Below are 19140 nucleotides of genomic sequence, written 5' to 3'. Positions count from 1 at the left end.
GCAGACCCTCGAACCTTTGCTGCGACCTCGGCTCCCGCCACTTCGAACTCGCTGAAGACTCGTCGAGGATATAGCAGAAGCAGACCGCGAAGCTTCCCCCGGTTACATCAAGGAGGTGAGTGAGCTTCTGTCACTTCTCCTCGCATCGTCCGCGCATCTCGCGGCGGTGCATACTCCTTTGCCAGCATCTTCCCTACGACCCGGACCGGTAACCGTGCCGGCTCTTCAGGCGCTCCTCCGCCCCAGGATTTCCGGGTGTTGAGTGGAAGCGCCTACCACGCCTCCAACCTCGCAGGCGCTCCTCCGCCCCTGGATTTCCCGGCGTTGAGTGGCAGCGCCTACCTTACCTCCAGCATCGCCGGCGCTCCTCCACCCCTGGATTTCCCGGCGTTGAGTGGCAGCGCCTACCTCACCTCCAGCATCACAGACGCTCCTCCGCCCCTGGCTATCCCGGCATTGAGTGGCAGCGCCTGCTTCATTCAACACCGGCCCCGCTGGTGTCTCTAGGCTCTCTCCCTTCGCCTCCCGTGACTTAACGGGGTAGGTACGGAGGAGGGCGCCCTGAAAACAAACCCGCACCGGCAACATTGCTAGCTGGCTTCTCTGGTGGCTTTGGGCCATCTCACTCTTCGTCTCCCAGTGCAGTAACGGGGCAGGGACTTGCGGAGAGCACCCTGACTCTACGCACGCTCGCCAGAGACCCCACCAGCACTTAAGAGAGGACCCTAGCTGAGACCCAGATCTAGGAAGGAAGGAGTACCAGGTAGGGGGAACGACAAGCCTAGGTTGGTGTCTTGGGAAGAGGGGAGAGCCTTAGGCTAATCCATCTCCTTGTTTCTTGCAGGTCTCTCTCCCCGCTGTTCCTACCCTTCCTTCCCTCACCCACCTCTCTTCGCGTCCGAGGGTATTACACGTACACCGGACAGGGGACGGATGGGCGGGGGACCCACACATAGCATCGACGTCATCCTGAGGAGAGGATCCAAGGGGACCGTGACATTCTCTTAGCAACAGTTGATTTCATTGTGGACATGATCAGCTTGTCGTTGAAAACAATCGTTGGAGCTCTTATCCCTGGGCAGCCGTTGGTTTCTTCATCGAGGGTCAAGACGGGTGTCGCTACACTATACAAGACTGATCCTCCCCCCTTGCCACATCGGCATTCCGTTTCACTAACCCAGGGCGGTTGCTCAACCAGTCTATTTCGATGATGCGGGCTCTTTTTGTTGTCTCAGTTGGTATCGGGATACTCCAGGAATCCTGTGGTCCGGGAAGACTCCCTCAAGTTCATCAGGTGATATGGCTTGGCCTTTCTCTGTATCCAGGATGTCCCGATGGTCGATTAAGGCAGCAGGATCCACCAAGGTAGACGGCACTTTCTTGCAATGAGTGGAGTGCACCCAGTTCCTCCTGTTCGTAACTCGGACCGCAGTTCTCGTTGAAAGGAGCACCTGCTCTGGGCCGCGCCACCTCGGTTCCAAGCTGCTCGACCTCTGGAATGATCGGATCATCACCTGGTCTCCAGGTCGAAGTCCATGGCCTTCACCTGCAGACCTATCAGGAAGAGCTTCTCAAACCTGTTGATGAATAGAAACCAAACTGTCAGTCAATTGTGATAGGTAGTCACTCATCAACACACATGGTACATCATGTATGGGGCGTGGTTTAGGAATTCCCCAAATGTTCATAGGCCTTCCAAACACCACCTCATATGGTGTAAGACCAGATCGCGAATGTGGCACTGATCTAATGGACAACAGTGCCAAAGGTAATGCGTCTGGCCAATTCAAGGATGGGGTAGCCAGTATTTTCACCAGTTTCAATTTAAGTGTGGCGTTATACCTTTCCACTAGCCCTGCTGATTGTGGATGGAAAGTGTGGTATCCTTGTAGATATAAGTACAACTCAAAACACGATGATCAAGTTGGTAGTCTTTATTAGTAGGTCCGACGAGCCACCGCTCCACACACTCCCACAGATCAGCTCCAACTGTCACCAACTAGAACCTCACGTAGCATCATTGATGACACGCATTTAGAATATAATGAACACGCTTAACAAGCATAGTTAAGCACAACATATTACCTCTTTTTGTAACAACAAAATAAACACAAAAAACACAAAGAAATCAAATAAAGAAAACACAAGCAATGGTGAGAATAAAAGTACATATACAACAGCATCAGTAACAATTGTGAAGTTATAATAAACACAAAATAAGAACTACAATTGGCATAACAATACCACAAATACTCTACAGTAATCTTAACAATACCATGAATGCTCCCAGTACCAGAACATTAATACATGGTTAACGCAGCTTCCACGGAAGACGTCTAACACGCAAAGACCTCTCCCTTTCCAGACCAGACACACTCGTCCCCAGATCAATTTTGGAGGGAGGATTAGGACACCCCGTGGAAATTGATGACTCCACAGGTTTGTTAGAAACCGCTTGTACTTTAACCACCTTACTCATATTCCACCAATGACCACCCTCAACCATTACCGCACCACCACAAACCCTTTCCACACATACAGGCTCACCAAAAGTCACACCACCCTTCCTAACACCTCTTGTGTTCTTAATACGGACCATATCACCAGGTGACAGCAATATTTCTTTGGCTGACTTTTTCTGATTGTACATAATAGCCATCTTCTCTTGTGCTGCTTTGACCCGAGTCTCCAACGCAACACTATCTACATTAGACACAACTTTGTTGCCCACCCTCCTCAACAACCATCCCGGATAGAGAGTAGAAGTAGGCACTCTACCCTTGAGTGAAACAAAAGGTGCAATTTTCGTCAAAGAATGTGGTGTGGTACGATAAAACCACAGCATAGACCTAACAGCACCTTCCACATCTAAGCAATTGTGTTTGGCCCATTTGATACATTCCACAACCACCCTATTCATTCTCTCAACCAACCCGTTGGTTTGCGGATGTCCAACCGAACTCCTCAAATGCTTCACACCTGACTCATTCAAAAATTCCTTCATTTCTTGATTTACAAATTGTGCACCATTATCTGAAACCATAGCCTCCGGGAATCCCTCTCTCATAAAGATCTCTTTGAGGAATAAAATAGCATTTCCAGCAGTAGGTGACGCACAAAACTTAACCTCAGGCCATTTGCTGTGAAAATCCATGAGCACAAAAGCAAAACGCAAATTATGGGGCAGAAAATTAAAAGGACCCACCAGATCAATTCCCACTTTAAGCCATGGCTTCGTCGGATAGGGAATAGGTTGAAGCGGAGGAGTGACCACTTTCAATCCTTTTTCAGCACCGCAACAAATCACACATTGTTTGACCCTACACTCTATATCTTTGTCCATTGAGGGCCACCAATAATGAAGCCTGAGACGTTTTTTGGTCATGGTAGTTCCAAGGTGACCTTCATGCGCACAGTCAATTAACTTCACACGCACACCCAAAGGAGGAACACACCTACCATCCCTCATAATCACACCATCTTCTATAGACAATTCTTCTGCAATTTTCCAAAAAGGCTGAATGTCCTGTGATACACACCTCTCTCGAGGCCACCCCTTCACAATGTACTCCTTCACACTGACAAGTGTCAAATCCTCAAACACAGCCTTCTTCCACTCTGCCTCCCTACACGCTTTGTTATCAACAGCATCAACGACTGCTATAAAGCAATCCTCTTTATCATCATCTTGATCCACAACTACATCTTCAGACAGGGGTAACCTTGACAACAAATCAGCTCTTACATTTTGTTTACCTGGTATATGTTTTGTGATGAAATCATATTGTAGAAGTTTCGTGGTCAGCCTAGCAATACGAGGAGTGGCATATTTTAACCTTTCGCCACCTAGAATATATATCAGAGGTTTGTGATCTGTTTGTATGATAAATTTTCTTCCCCAAATATATGTTCTAAACTTTTCGTACGCCCAGTAACAGGCTAACAACTCCTTTTCGATCACAGAATAATTGAGCTCCGGATCTCTAAGTGCTCTAGAAGCATAACTAATAATCACTTCACTCTCACCTGTCCCCTGTGTGAGCACTGCCCCTAACCCATACTGGCTAGCATCAACCGTGATCACACAAGGCACCGCCGGATCATAGGCTCTAAGAGTTTTTGCATTAAGCATTTCAGCCTTGACCAACTCAAACGTCGCTTGACAATTGTCATCCCAAACAAAATTGACCTTGGATCTCACCATTTTAGAAAGAGCTTTCATTTTTGATGCATAATCAGGTATAAACCGTGAATAAAATTCACACAGACCCAAAAATGAACGCAACTCATCCTTGTTCTTTGGACTCGGACACTCCACTACCGCCTTCACCAACCCGGGTCTAGGGCTCACCCCATCACCCGAAACCAAATGTCCAAGAAATTCAATCTCCCTCTTCCAGAATTCACATTTACTTTTCTTCACCACAATACCTTTACTCTCAAAGATACCTAAAACTGATCTTAAAATCTTATCATGTTCCTCCAAATACTTACTGAATATCAAAACATCATCTTGGAAGATGACCACACCTTTAACACCTCGCAGTACAACCTGCATCACTCTTTGGAAAACCGAAGCTGCCGACGCTAACCCAAAGGGCATACGACAGAATTGGAAAGTCCCGAAAGGAGAATTGAAAGCAGTATAGTGTCGTGAATCCACATCCAATAGTATTTGATGATATGCAGACGCTAGATCTATTTTTGAGAACCACTGAGCGTCCCTCAATTCTTCAAGTAAATCACCAATTTTTGGTAGAGGGTGTGCATCCACCCATATCTCTTTATTGAGACTCCTCAAATCAACACACAAACGAATCTCACCATTCCGTTTTCGCGCGACAACTAATGGACTAAGCCACAAACTGGACTCCACAGGCTCAATCACACCAGCACTCTCCAATCTGACCAATTCATTTTTAAGATCAGCTCTAAGACTAAACGGCACTGACCTTACTTTATGTTTCACAGGTACCGCACTGTCTTTTATCTTAATCATATGCTTGAAACCTTCAACCTTGCCTAGCTTGTCAGAAAACACACTCGGAAACTCTTTTTCTAGACCACTTGGATCCGGTAAATCCTGTACCACTAGTACCTGTTCACTAGTTCCCGGTCTCAGAATCATGCCAAACAGGCCTTGGTGATACCACCCGAGAATATTTAATCCACGCACAGCAACATAGATTTTTCCATGAATCCTACGATCTTTATATTGCAAAACATCTTCAATGTATACCTCCAGCTCTATTTTCCGTCCCTCATATGAAACTGGTTCTCTATCTGGTGGAAAAAGTGTCCTTTCATCCCATGACTTTTTAAAAAGTTCATATGTGATCATAGTGATTCTAGCTCCTGAATCTACTAATAACCTCAAAACCACTGTACCCACAGTAATTTCAGCATAAGGATCAACACAATCCGAAGGATTTCCATAAACAACACTCTCGTCTGTAACCGTGACAATCATATCTTGAAAATTTTGCACCATGTCACCTTCACTCAGTTGCTCATCTCTTACGCAATTAACCTTTTCACTCTTGTTCCCACCAGTCTGACATACTTTGGCCAAATGCCCAAATCTACCACATTTGTGACACTTTGCATTTTTCCCTGGACAAAACTTGTAATCTTTTCCATGAGGAGGGTACCCACACCTATAACAAATATTCTTCTTGTTGAACACCCCTTTGTCACTCGATTTCGCCCAGAAAGCAGCGTGGAACTTGTGCTTAATTCCTAATCCCTTCAGGACATAGTCGACAACTTGGCCAACAAAATGGGGTCCGTTATCACTCCATAAAAGCTTACAGACACCAAATCTAGGGAAGAATTCCTTCAAAAGTACCTTTGCTGTAGTGAGAGCTGTATTGTCCTTCGTAGGGTATGCCTCTATCCATTTACTGAAGGCACATACCACTACCAAAACATACTTTAAGTTATTACAGCGCTCAAGCTGGATGGAATCCATTTGCAAAACTTCAAAAGGTGCGGTTGGCATAGCAAACCCTCCTGTAGGAGTTTGTGTCCCTTTACCAGGATTATGCTGAAGCCAAATCAGACAAGACTACACCATCTTTTTAGCTGTGCCGGCAATTTCTGGATGCTCCCAAACTTGCGTGAGCAATTTTGTGATCGAGGAGGCTCCAACATGTGCCGGCCCATGTGCCATATGAATCATAGGTTGTAAATAGGCGGTAGGCAGTCTCCACTTGCTCATCTCTTTATTCCTCCAACAGCCCTCATCGTCCAATGTTCCCTCCTTAGACCATTGCTCAATTTCTTCTGCAGAAGCAGATCTCTGCATATCTAGCACTTCCTGTCTGGTATCATGCCAACGTTCAGCCTGTGACTTCACTACGTACATAGACGTGGTGCTTCGTTGCATGGCAGTTTCACGGGCTGTTTGGTCTGCAAAAGCATTGCCTTGTCCTGTCTTATCAATTAATTTCTTATGTGCGCTACATTTAACAATTGCTATTCTCTTCGGGTATGTTAAAGCAGTCAAGAGATTATGTACTAATTCTCCATGCATTATTTGCATCCCGTGGGATGTAAGAAAGCCCCTCTCTTTCCAGAGTAGCCCAAAATCATGAGCCACTCCGAAAGCATAGCGGCTATCTGTATAAATGTTCACAGATAAGTCAGTACTAAGCTCACATGCTCGTGTTAAAGCTATTAGCTCAGCTGCCTGAGCTGACTTCTGTGGAATACGAGCTGACTCAACTACCGTCTGAAGTGTTGTAATTGCATATGCAGCTGACGTTGTACCATCTGGTAACTTCAAACAGGACCCATCAACCCATAGTTCCCCATCAACACTTGAAAGGGGCGTGTCTTGCAAATCGACACAACCTTTTGTCTGTTCCTCAGTAAGGAATATACAATCATGAGACTCCTGTGACTGAGACTGAGTCACCGGGTATGGCAACAAAGTGGCTGGGTTTAGTATCGCACATCTCTTTAGTGTAATGTGAGGGGCCAACAATGTCAATTCGTATCCTGTCAGACGAGCACTAGTTAAATGCTGCGTTTTCGTCTGATTTAAAAGGGCATCAACCGCATGAGGTACTAGCACCAACAGCTTATGTGACAAAACTATCCCTTCACTCTGACGTATTGACACAGCTGTTGCTGCAACTGAACGGAAGCATCCAGGTAACGCACGAGCAACAGGATCAAGTACTGCTGAAAAATATGCACAGGGACGCTGTTTGTCACCGTGTGTCTGCACTAAAACTGACAATGCGCATCCATCTTTCTCATGTGCATAGAGTGTAAAAGGCTTCGTATAATCTGGAGTACCTAACACTGGTGCTGAACAAAGAGCTTGTCGTAACTGTCAGAAAGCAGTCTCACATTCATCTGTCCATGGGAGGGGCATTGGAGTACCTTTAGTCAAAAGTGCTAGCAAGGATTTAACAATGTGTGAAAACCCTAATATCCATTGCCTACAAAAAGAAGTAAGACCAATGAATGCACGGACATCTTTCTGAGTAAGGGGCACTGGTGTGTCTAAAATAGCTTGAATGCGATCAGGTGTGAGTGCACGGCCCTCCTTAGACAGAAGGTGACCTAAGTAGGTTACCTTCGGTCTACAATATTGCAATTTCTTTCGTGACACTTTGTGATGATGGGAAGCAAGAAAAGATAGCAAGGACAAAGTACATTTTTCACACTATTCAGGGGTATCGGCTGCCAACAAGATGTCATCGACATATTGTATGAGAGCCACACCTTCAGGCAAAACAAAAGAATCAAGTTGTCTTTTTAATGCTTGACTGTAAATACTAGGACTCTCAGTATAGCCTTGAGGAACTCTACAAAATCTATACGATCGATTATTCAAAGTGAAACCGAACAAATATCGGCTATCAGGATGAAGAGGGATCGAAAAGAAAGCATTCTTCAAGTCTATCACAGAGAATGTAGTTGCCGTCGGAGGAACCAAAGTAAGAAGTGTTGTTATGTCAGAAACCACGGGGTATTGTGGTACTACAATCTTTTTAACTTCTCGCAAATCAATAATGAATCGGTAAATCCTAGTGTCAGTATCTTTGTTCAGAATATGAAGAATCGGACTGTTACAAACATTGTAAGGAACTTCCTCAACAACCCCCACTTCAATGAGATCATGGACAATACGTATGAGTGCTTCTTCACCTTCCTGTGAAATTTTGTATTGAGGCAAACGTGGCAGCACATCGCCCTCCTTGACACTAATATGTACTGGTGGAATAACCATTTGCCCTACATCAGTGTCTGAAGTAGCCCACAAATTACTAGGGAGTGAAGCTAATGCAATATCCTCTTTAACAATCAATCAATCAATTGCATTTATAAAGCGCGCTACTCACCCGTACGGGTCTCAAGGCGCTGGTGGGGGGGGGAGGGGGTCAGTGCTCGAAGAGCCAGGTCTTGAGCTGCCTTCTGAAGGGGAGGTGGTCTTGTATGGCGCGAAGGTAGCTGGGAAGAGAGTTCCAGGTCTTCGCTGCTAGGTAAGAGAAAGACCTGCCTCCGGCGGTGGCTTTGCGAATGCGAGGTACGGCTGCCAGGGCTTGTCCGCTCGAGCGTAGGGTACGAGGAGGAGTGTAGAAGGAGACGCGGTGGTTGATGAGTTTTGGTCCGAGGTTGTGCAGGGCTTTGTGTGCGTGGGTGAGGAGTCTGAAGGTGATCCTCTTGTTGACTGGGAGCCAGTGGAGTTTCTTCAGGTGTCCGGAGATATGGTGGTGGCGGGGTATGTTCAGGATGAGTCATGCGGCCGCGTTCTGGATTCGTTGAAGTTTCCTCTGCAGCTTGGTGGTGATGCCGGCGTACAGAGGGTTCCCATAGTCCAAGCGACTGGTGACGAGGGCGTGGGTGACGGTCTTCCTGGTATCGGTGGGGATCCAGCGGAAGATCTTACGGAGCATGCGGAGAGTGTTGAAGCATGCCGAGGTCACCGCGTTGACCTGTCTGGTCATGGAGAGGGATGAGTCCAGGATGAAGCCGAGGTTGCATGCGTGGTCGGTGGGTTGGGGAGTGCTGCCTAGGGCGGGGGGCCACCAGGAGTCGTTCCAGGCGGTGGGTGTAGGGCCGAGGATGAGGACCTCCGTCTTCTCTGTGGTCAGTTTAAGCCAGCTGTCTGTCATCCAGTTCGCTACTTCCTTCATGCCTTCGTGTAGTCTGGTTCTTGCTGAGGTGGGGTTGTTGGTGAGGTATAGGATGAGCTGGGTGTCGTCTGCGTAGGATATGAGGTTGAGTCCGTGTTTACGTACGATGTTCGCCAGGGGGGTCATGTAGATGTTGAAGAGGGTGGGGCTGAGGGAGGATCCTTGGGGGACGCCGCAGATGATCTCCGTAGCTGTGGATCTGAAGGGGGGAGGCGGACTCTCTGAGTTCTTCCAGAGAGGAAGGAGATGATCCATTCCAGGGCCTTGCCTCTGATGCCGGCGTTGTTGAGGCGACGTATCAGGGTACGGTGGCAGACCGTGTCGAATGCTGCAGAGAGGTCCAGGAGTATGAGGGCCACGGTTTCTCCTTTGTCGGTCAGGGATCTGATGTCATCCGTGGCTGCGATGAGGGCGGTCTCGGTGCTGTGGTTAGCTCTGAAGCCGAACTGTGAGGGGTCGAGTGAGTCGTTGGTTTCCAGGGCGGTGGTGAGTTGAGCGTTGACGATTTTCTCAATCACTTTGGCGGGGAACGGTAGGAGCGAGATGGGCCGGAAGTTTTTGAGTTCGGTGGGGTCTGCTGTTGGTTTCTTTAGGAGGGCTTTCAGTTCGGCGTGTTTCCAGTTCTCCTGGAAGGTGACGGTGGTAAAAGATGTGTTGATGACGTCTTGGAGGTGGGGTGCGATGATGTTGTCGGCTTTGTTGAAGATGTGGTGCGGGCAGGGGTCGGATGGTGATCCTGAGTGGATGGAGTTCATGACGCGGGTGGTTTCCTCGGTGGTGGTTGGGTTCCAGGTGTGGATGGTGGCGTTGTCGGTGGCGGGTTCCGGTGGAGGGCTCGTGTTGGTTGTGGTGAAGCTGTTGTAGATGTCGGTGATCTTGTGGTGGAAGAAGGTTGCGAGGGAGTCGCAGAGGTCCTGTGAGGGAGGGATGGAGTTGTTTTCGGCATCGGGGTTGGAGAGCTCTTTGACGATGCCAAATAGTTCCTTGCTGTTGTGGGCGTTGTTGTCTAGTCTGTTGGGAAGCAAGAAAAGATAGCAAGGACAAAGTACATTTTTCACACTGTTCAGGGGTATCGGCTGCCAACAAGATGTCATCGACATATTGTATGAGAGCCACACCTTCAGGCAAAACAAAAGAATCAAGTTGTCTTTTTAATGCTTGACTGTAAATACTAGGACTCTCAGTATAGCCTTGAGGAACTCTACAAAATCTATACGATCGATTATTCAAAGTGAAACCGAACAAATATCGGCTATCAGGATGAAGAGGGATCGAAAAGAAAGCATTCTTCAAGTCTATCACAGAGAATGTAGTTGCCGTCGGAGGAACCAAAGTAAGAAGTGTTGTTATGTCAGAAACCACGGGGTATTGTGGTACTACAATCTTTTTAACTTCTCGCAAATCAATAATGAATCGGTAAATCCTAGTGTCAGTATCTTTGTTCAGAATATGAAGAATCGGACTGTTACAAACATTGTAAGGAACTTCCTCAACAACCCCCACTTCAATGAGATCATGGACAATACGTATGAGTGCTTCTTCACCTTCCTGTGAAATTTTGTATTGAGGCAAACGTGGCAGCACATCGCCCTCCTTGACACTAATATGTACTGGTGGAATAACCATTTGCCCTACATCAGTGTCTGAAGTAGCCCACAAATTACTAGGGAGTGAAGCTAATGCAATATCCTCTTTAACAATCAATCAATCAATTGCATTTATAAAGCGCGCTACTCACCCGTACGGGTCTCAAGGCGCTGGTGGGGGGGGGAGGGGGTCAGTGCTCGAAGAGCCAGGTCTTGAGCTGCCTTCTGAAGGGGAGGTGGTCTTGTATGGCGCGAAGGTAGCTGGGAAGAGAGTTCCAGGTCTTCGCTGCTAGGTAAGAGAAAGACCTGCCTCCGGCGGTGGCTTTGCGAATGCGAGGTACGGCTGCCAGGGCTTGTCCGCTCGAGCGTAGGGTACGAGGAGGAGTGTAGAAGGAGACGCGGTGGTTGATGAGTTTTGGTCCGAGGTTGTGCAGGGCTTTGTGTGCGTGGGTGAGGAGTCTGAAGGTGATCCTCTTGTTGACTGGGAGCCAGTGGAGTTTCTTCAGGTGTCCGGAGATGTGGTGGTGGCGGGGTATGTTCAGGATGAGTCATGCGGCCGCGTTCTGGATTCGTTGAAGTTTCCTCTGCAGCTTGGTGGTGATGCCGGCGTACAGAGGGTTCCCATAGTCCAAGCGACTGGTGACGAGGGCGTGGGTGATGGTCTTCCTGGTATCGGTGGGGATCCAGCGGAAGATCTTACGGAGCATGCGGAGAGTGTTGAAGCATGCCGAGGTCACCGCGTTGACCTGTCTGGTCATGGAGAGGGATGAGTCCAGGATGAAGCCGAGGTTGCATGCGTGGTCGGTGGGTTGGGGAGTGCTGCCTAGGGCGGGGGGCCACCAGGAGTCGTTCCAGGCGGTGGGTGTAGGGCCGAGGATGAGGACCTCCGTCTTCTCTGTGGTCAGTTTAAGCCAGCTGTCTGTCATCCAGTTCGCTACTTCCTTCATGCCTTTGTGTAGTCTGGTTCTTGCTGAGGTGGGGTTGTTGGTGAGGTATAGGATGAGCTGGGTGTCGTCTGCGTAGGATATGAGGTTGAGTCCGTGTTTACGTACGATGTTCGCCAGGGGGGTCATGTAGATGTTGAAGAGGGTGGGGCTGAGGGAGGATCCTTGGGGGACGCCGCAGATGATCTCCGTAGCTGTGGATCTGAAGGGGGGGAGGCGGACTCTCTGAGTTCTTCCAGAGAGGAAGGAGATGATCCATTCCAGGGCCTTGCCTCTGATGCCGGCGTTGTTGAGGCGACGTATCAGGGTACGGTGGCAGACCGTGTCGAATGCTGCAGAGAGGTCCAGGAGTATGAGGGCCACGGTTTCTCCTTTTGTCGGTCAGGGATCTGATGTCATCCGTGGCTGCGATGAGGGCGGTCTCGGTGCTGTGGTTAGCTCTGAAGCCGAACTGTGAGGGGTCGAGTGAGTCGTTGGTTTCCAGGGCGGTGGTGAGTTGAGCGTTGACGATTTTCTCAATCACTTTGGCGGGGAACGGTAGGAGCGAGATGGGCCGGAAGTTTTTGAGTTCGGTGGGGTCTGCTGTTGGTTTCTTTAGGAGGGCGTTCAGTTCGGCGTGTTTCCAGTTCTCCTGGAAGGTGACGGTGGTAAAAGATGTGTTGATGACGTCTTGGAGGTGGGGTGCGATGATGTTGTCGGCTTTGTTGAAGATGTGGTGCGGGCAGGGGTCAGATGGTGATCCTGAGTGGATGGAGTTCATGACGCGGGTGGTTTCCTCGGTGGTGGTTGGGTTCCAGGTGTGGATGGTGGCGTTGTCGGTGGCGGGTTCCGGTGGAGGGCTCGTGTTGGTTGTGGTGAAGCTGTTGTAGATGTCGGTGATCTTGTGGTGGAAGAAGGTTGCGAGGGAGTCGCAGAGGTCCTGTGAGGGAGGGATGGAGTTGTTTTCGGCATCGGGGTTGGAGAGCTCTTTGACGATGCCAAATAGTTCCTTGCTGTTGTGGGCGTTGTTGTCTAGTCTGTTCTGGAAGGCTGATTTTCGTGCGGCGCGGAGGAGTTGGTGGTGTTTGCGGGTGGCGTTCTTGAGGGCAGACATGTTCTCGTCGGTTTGGTTGAGGCGGCAGGCCTTCTCGAGGGTGTGGCATTCTTTTTTGGAGTCCTTGAGGTCGGGGGTGAACCAGGAGTTTTTCTTGTGGTTGTTTTTGTTTGCTTGGGTCTTCAGGGGGGCCAGGAGGTTGGCGCAGTCTGAGATCCAGCTCGTGAGGTTGTTGGCGGCTTCGTTGGGGTCTGTAGTGCTGGTGGGTGGGTTCTGAGAGAGGGTTGATGCGAGTTGTTCCGTGGTGATTCGGTTCCACTGTCTTCTTGGTGGTTGTTGGGCGTGGTGGTGTACGTTGGTCTTCTTGAAGCTGAAGTGGACACAGCTGTGGTCTGTCCAGGAGAGTTCAGTGGTGTGGCTGAACGAGATGTGTTTGCTGGAGGAGAAGATGGGGTCGAGCGTGTGTCCGGTGTAGTGGGTGGGGGTGTTGACTAGTTGTTTCAGTCCCAGGTTGGCGAGGTTGGCCAATAAGGCGGTGGTGTTGTTGTCGGTGCGGTTCTCCAGTTGGAAGTTGAGGTCCCCTAGGAGGATGTAGTCGGTGGACGGGAGTGCGTGTGGGCTGATGAAGTCTGCGATGTCTTCGCTGAACTTTGTGCGTGGTCCTGGTGGTCTGTATATGAGGGTGCCTCTGAGGGTGGTCTTGGGGTCGCTGTGGATTGAGAAGTGGAGGTGCTTGGCGTCGGGGAGTGAGTCGTCGGTGTAGGTAGCGATGCGGATGGAGCTCTTGTGGGCGATGGCGATGCCTCCTCCGGTGCAGTTGGTGCGGTCTTTCCTGATGATTTTGTAGCCGTCGGGGATGGCTATGGCGATGTCGGGTGCCGACGAGGAGGGGTTCATCCAGGTCTCGGTGGGGAAGGCGATGTCCGGGTTTGTAGAGTCGATGAGGTTCCACAGTTCGATGGCGTGCCTGTGGGCGGATCGGGTGTTGACCAGGATGCAGTCGAGGTTGTTTCCGGGCGAGTCGTTCCTGTTGGGTGCGATGTGAGTTCGTAGGCAGGTGAAATGGCAGTTGCGACAGGTGAAGGGTCCGTGGGACCGCTTTGGGGTGGCGTGGCAGCAGCCCGGCGTGTGGCCGGGGTTGAGAGCGGTTAGGATGGCGGGGTCGTAGGTCAGGCGGGGGCGGCGGGGGAGGTGGGGGTCGCGGGGGCCAGGGGTTGTGGCACTGGGCGCGGTCCAGGCGCGGACGGGCGCAGACGGGCTTGCCTTAGGCGCGCCTCCGGCGCGCCAGCGGCGCGCCCACTGCGCGCGTCCGCTGTGCGGCCTCGCAGCGGCCGCCATTTAAGGGTAGCCGGGGAGGAGGGGTCAGCTGGGAGGCGGGAGGCGGGCGGGTAGGCGGGGGAATCCGAAGGCGGGAAAAAAGAGCAGCGAGGAGGCCTGGAAAAAAGGCGGCAAAAAGGACAGCGAGGTGGCCTGGAAAAGTGACGAGAAGGCCTAGAAAACCCTAAGAGGGAGGGGGCTGAAAAAAGAAGAACGGTGAGAGGGGGCACACGGCACTCAGGGGGCACACGTACGGGGTACACGGGAAAAAAGAGGATTTACAGTCAGACCGGCAACACAAGCACTCGGGGTACACGGGAAAAAGAGGATTACAGTCAGACCAGCAACACAAGCACTCGGGGTACACGGGAAAAGAGGGCGCACACTCACACACACTCACAGGAGGAGAACAGTGAGGAGGGCAGTCAGGGACTGGTAGTGCTGCGTAAGCAGGGGAGCGACCTACCCGAGGGTCAAGGGTTGCTACCTCTGCCTCGCAGCGGCCGCCATTTAAGGGTAGCCGGGGAGGAGGGGTCAGCTGGGAGGCGGGAGGCGGGCGGGTAGGCGGGGGAATCCGAAGGCGGGAAAAAAGACCGGCGAGGAGGCCTGCAAAAAAGGCGGCAAAAAGGACAGCGAGGTGGCCTGGAAAAGTGGCGAGAAGGCCTAGAAAACCCTAAGAGGGAGGGGGCTGAAAAAAGAAGAACGGCGAGAGGGGGCACACGGCACTCAGGGGGCACACGTACGGGGTACACGGGAAAAAAGAGGATTTACAGTCAGACCGGCAACACAAGCACTCGGGGTACATGGGAAAAAGAGGATTACAGTCAGACCGGCAACACAAGCACTCGGGGTACATGGGAAAAGAGGGAGCACACTCACACACACTCACAGGAGGAGAACAGTGAGGAGGGCAGTCAGGGACTGGTGGCGCTGCGTGAGCAGGGGAGCGACCTACCCGAGGGTCAAGGGTTGCTACCTCTGCCTCGCAGCGGCCGCCATTTAAGGGTAGCTGGGGAGGAGGGGTCAGCTGGGAGGCGGGAGGCGGGCGGGTAGGCGGGGGAATCCGAAGGCAGGAAAAAAGAGCGGCGAGGAGGCCTGGAAAAAATGCGGCAAAAAGGACGGCGAGGTGGCCTGGAAAAGTGGCGAGAAGGCCTAGAAAACCCTAAGAGGGAGGGGGCTGAAAAAAGAAGAACGGCGAGAGGGGGCACACGGCACTCAGGGTGCACACGTACGGGGTACACGGAAAAAAAGAGGATTTACAGTCAGACCGGCAACACAAGCACTCGGGGTACACGGGAAAAAGAGGACTACAGTCAGACCGGCAACACGAGCACTCGGGGTACACGGGAAAAGAGGGAGCACACTCACACACACTCACAGGAGGAGAACAGTGAGGAGGGCAGTCAGGGACTGGTGGCGCTGCGTGAGCAGGGAAGCGACCTAACCGAGGGTCAAGGGTCTCTCCTTCACAGGATGGTTGTCATTCAAGATATCACGTCAACCTTCTGGAGAACATCGTATCGTAGCCCTGAAATACTTGAGCATATCAAGACCCACAATATTGTCTGGTGTATTCGGGGAAAGCAAAAATGGACACGGAGCAGTAAATTTATCCACATGGAATTCAAGTGGTTGTGACAATGGGCTAAGGGAAGGGGTTCCATCGAAAACTATCGATGTAATGGTTAAGCCAGACAGGGGAGCCCTTGGAACCAATTGTTTAGACAAGGCGCTACGAGTAGCTCCTGTATCAACCAGAAACTGATCAGTGGAACCCAAAACATTTGCTGTAACATAGGGACCCCTCTGATCTACTGGAACTTCAACTGATTCTTTACCCCATCCTAGGCAATCCTATGCATGAGCAGAATCTTGAAGATCAGATGGCACATAGTCGGACATTTGATATTGGTTCCTTCTATCAAAAGTGTTAAACCCATTCTGCCCACGTATATTAGCATCAAACCTAGCACGATCACCTGTGCTTCCTCTAGGCCCTAAATATCCTGAACGATTTCTCATTTGTCCCCGACCACGTGGACACTGCTGAGCACACAGTGCTGGACAATCGGAAGCCGAATGCCCAAATTTCTTACAGTACGCGCACTGGTCAGCAGACAAATTCGAACGAGTATAAGAAGGGAAAGACGAACCATAAGATCCACGTCCACCTCTATCACTACCTCTAAAAGGCGGACCATAAGCCTGAGCCAACATAACCTTCGTTTTTAATTCTTTAGTCTTCTTATCCACATTACCCTTTGCTTCTAATTCCTGGCGTTCATAATACAGAGCCATAGTCAAGAGAGAAACCGGAGAAGAGGTAGTCCATGAACTCTCACTGGCTTTTAAGCGACTAGCTATTCCTGGCAACAGGTTTGAGACATATTTATCGACAAACAGATGTCTGCCCGTGTCATCTGTCAATGACTGGCCACTAAAATCGTGGATGCTTCTTCAAAGCTTGTAAAGAAATCAGAGACCAATTCATCTGCCTTTTGCTTACAAGATGCTAAAACAGTCCAATCTATCTTTTTAGCGGGAATAACCGTTTTTAACTTAACTAATATAGCTGCGGGAAGATCTAAAATTAACTGACATGGCTTCTGTGCGGGTTCCCTTTCTACATCCATTTGTTCTAACTCTTTCCATAACGCCCCAAAAGCTGCACGATCATCAATTTTACGAACAGTTCTCCACATATCAGGCGGTAATATCAATCCGAAAAATAATTCAATATCAGGCAAAGTCATAGTACAAGAGCTAATAGCACCCTCAACTTCCTCAAAAAAAGCGGCTGGATTTTTCCGCGGATCAGGCAATGCAGTTTTAAGTGCCATGACATCCATCCTATTCCTAGGAGTGTAAACCCAATTATAAATAAAATAACCCTTTGCATCAATAGAGGCCTTATCATCACTTGTACCCTGTCCTTTAGGAGGAACATACAAGGGCGCGGCCTCCCGCATAGGTTTCGCATGAACTATCATAGTCTTATCTGTTCCGGAGATAGAAGCTTGTGCCATGCCAGTCTGAGATGTCTGTGCAGCTACGTCTGCAGCCTTTTTCTCCTCTCGCAAACGGACTGCATCAACACGCAGTTTAACTAAACGCCTGATTGTATCATTCACCTGGGGGAAAACAAAAAGACCATCACGCATTTGCTTACAATTAACTGCTACATCGTCGGGCTCTAACTCCTCAGAATATTTCCTAAACAGCTCAAGGACCTCTGCGGCAAACACCTCAGTAAAATACAGCTGCTCCCTTTCCTGCCACCCTTTCATACTATCTAGAAGTTCAGAGGCGGGGGAAATGCTACGAACTGCTTTACGAGCAGCAGATCTAAGCTGGGTCGAACGCGCAGCGGTCAACATAGAACGAGTATCTCGTGCCTTGTGTTCCTCCGAACTAGAGTCCTCATCTGACTCATAAGGGGCAGAAGGAACAGTCTAATAATAAGGAATCATCTTGTGGTTTATTAAGTATAGGATAAAGGGGCCGCCAAACAGCGTATTGGCCAGTTACCTGTAAATTGAGCTCCCTATCTTCTCTCTCTTTTAACTCTTTTATTTCTTTGTTCTTCAGTTCTAATGCTTTCACATAAATATTCTTTTGCTGTTCTTTTTCAATCAAGGCTTGCTCACGCTTCATTCGTTCACGCACTTCTTTCTCCCACATTCGTACACAGTCAAACATATCTTGCCTAGTGTTTCGCTTACACAGACATTGTTCCACATACTCAATCTTTCGTAAATCAAATGACCCATACATAGGCCAACGCAACTCAGGATCCTTACGAGTGTATTTATTCCATAATGTGCAGTACATTATAGAAGAAAGACCATGCTTAATATACATATCCCTATTAGGCGTCCCCTCCGGGGGGGCCGGTTGTGCTTCATTGAGTCTCAAATTGGTACCACTACAAAAGCAACATATCCTACGAAGTGTCCTAAAAACAGGCATGCCAAAAATAGTGCAGAATATGCAGTAGTATAATCAAAGTAGCACTTAAGGTACCTTTAGTACGATGTGCCGTTCAAATCAATTCAGATAGAGAAAATTCTCCTCATTACCTGCCTATATAAATTGCAATTTATATATGAATCACATAGAAATCCAAGTTGGCCAACACAAATTCCAAAATACAAAAGCCGCAGTAAGCGTTACTAAACTACCTTACCAATCCCAGGCATAAAAACCAACAGCAAGCACCGCAGAATGACACTTACCAATCACTTGGTGTCCAGGTCCCAACTGCCAAGTTCTAAAATCGACCAAATGGTCACTGCACGGCGAATCAACAGAAGAGATCTCAGTCGAGGACCGGCACCTCCTGGTTGGTCAGATCAGAAAGAAAGGAAAAACGCCGTGGTTGCAAATACTCGGGTCTCATCGGGCAGCGATCGCGTCCAGAGCGCGATTCCAATCCGTCGTCGCGACCAATCCTTTGGGCATCCGAGTCGCCGATGAGCCCCACTGATTGGGCGCCAATTTGTAGAAGTGGACATCAGCTAGCCCTACCAGTGCAAGGGGTTCGCCCTCCTCTGCACAGAGTCCTCAGACCAATAGGAAGAAGTTGGCACACCAAACAGAAGGAGCATGGTCCTTTTATACCCACACAGGGGCTTGAAAGAGGGCGGTACAAGTACACATGAGAAGAGTTATGCACATAGATGGTCATACAGAAACTGCACAGTCGACAAGTAGGAGGAGTTAACACTTTGCCAATGCTAGTAAACACATCCTGACAGTTACATACTACTAACAGCTGCAAGGACAGTTGAAAACTCACTGGGCATGTGCAAAGGTGGAAGATGCTAAATATAGTTAGTTTCTAGGCAGATTACAAGAGCAGTCAACACTGAGGGAGGACAAAGCACATGGTGAGCACATGGCAAACAAAATGGCTGTCAGAAATACAAAATGGATTCCGCAAAATGGACAAGATAGCCTCTAAATACAAGATGGATTCCGCTAATGCTAAGCCAATCGCTGCCAATTTACAACATGGGGTGGCGGTGGTTACACCCCTTCCCCTTTGTCCAGCTTTGCGCCAGAGCAGGGGCTGAGTGCCCCTGCAACCAGTTTGAACTGGGCTATGC

This window comes from Triturus cristatus, chromosome 3_2, assembly GCF_964204655.1.
Source record: "Triturus cristatus chromosome 3_2, aTriCri1.1, whole genome shotgun sequence".
Taxonomy (NCBI): domain Eukaryota; kingdom Metazoa; phylum Chordata; class Amphibia; order Caudata; family Salamandridae; genus Triturus; species Triturus cristatus.
The sequence above is the reverse complement of the archived record's forward strand: the minus strand, read 5'-3'. Positions refer to the sequence as shown.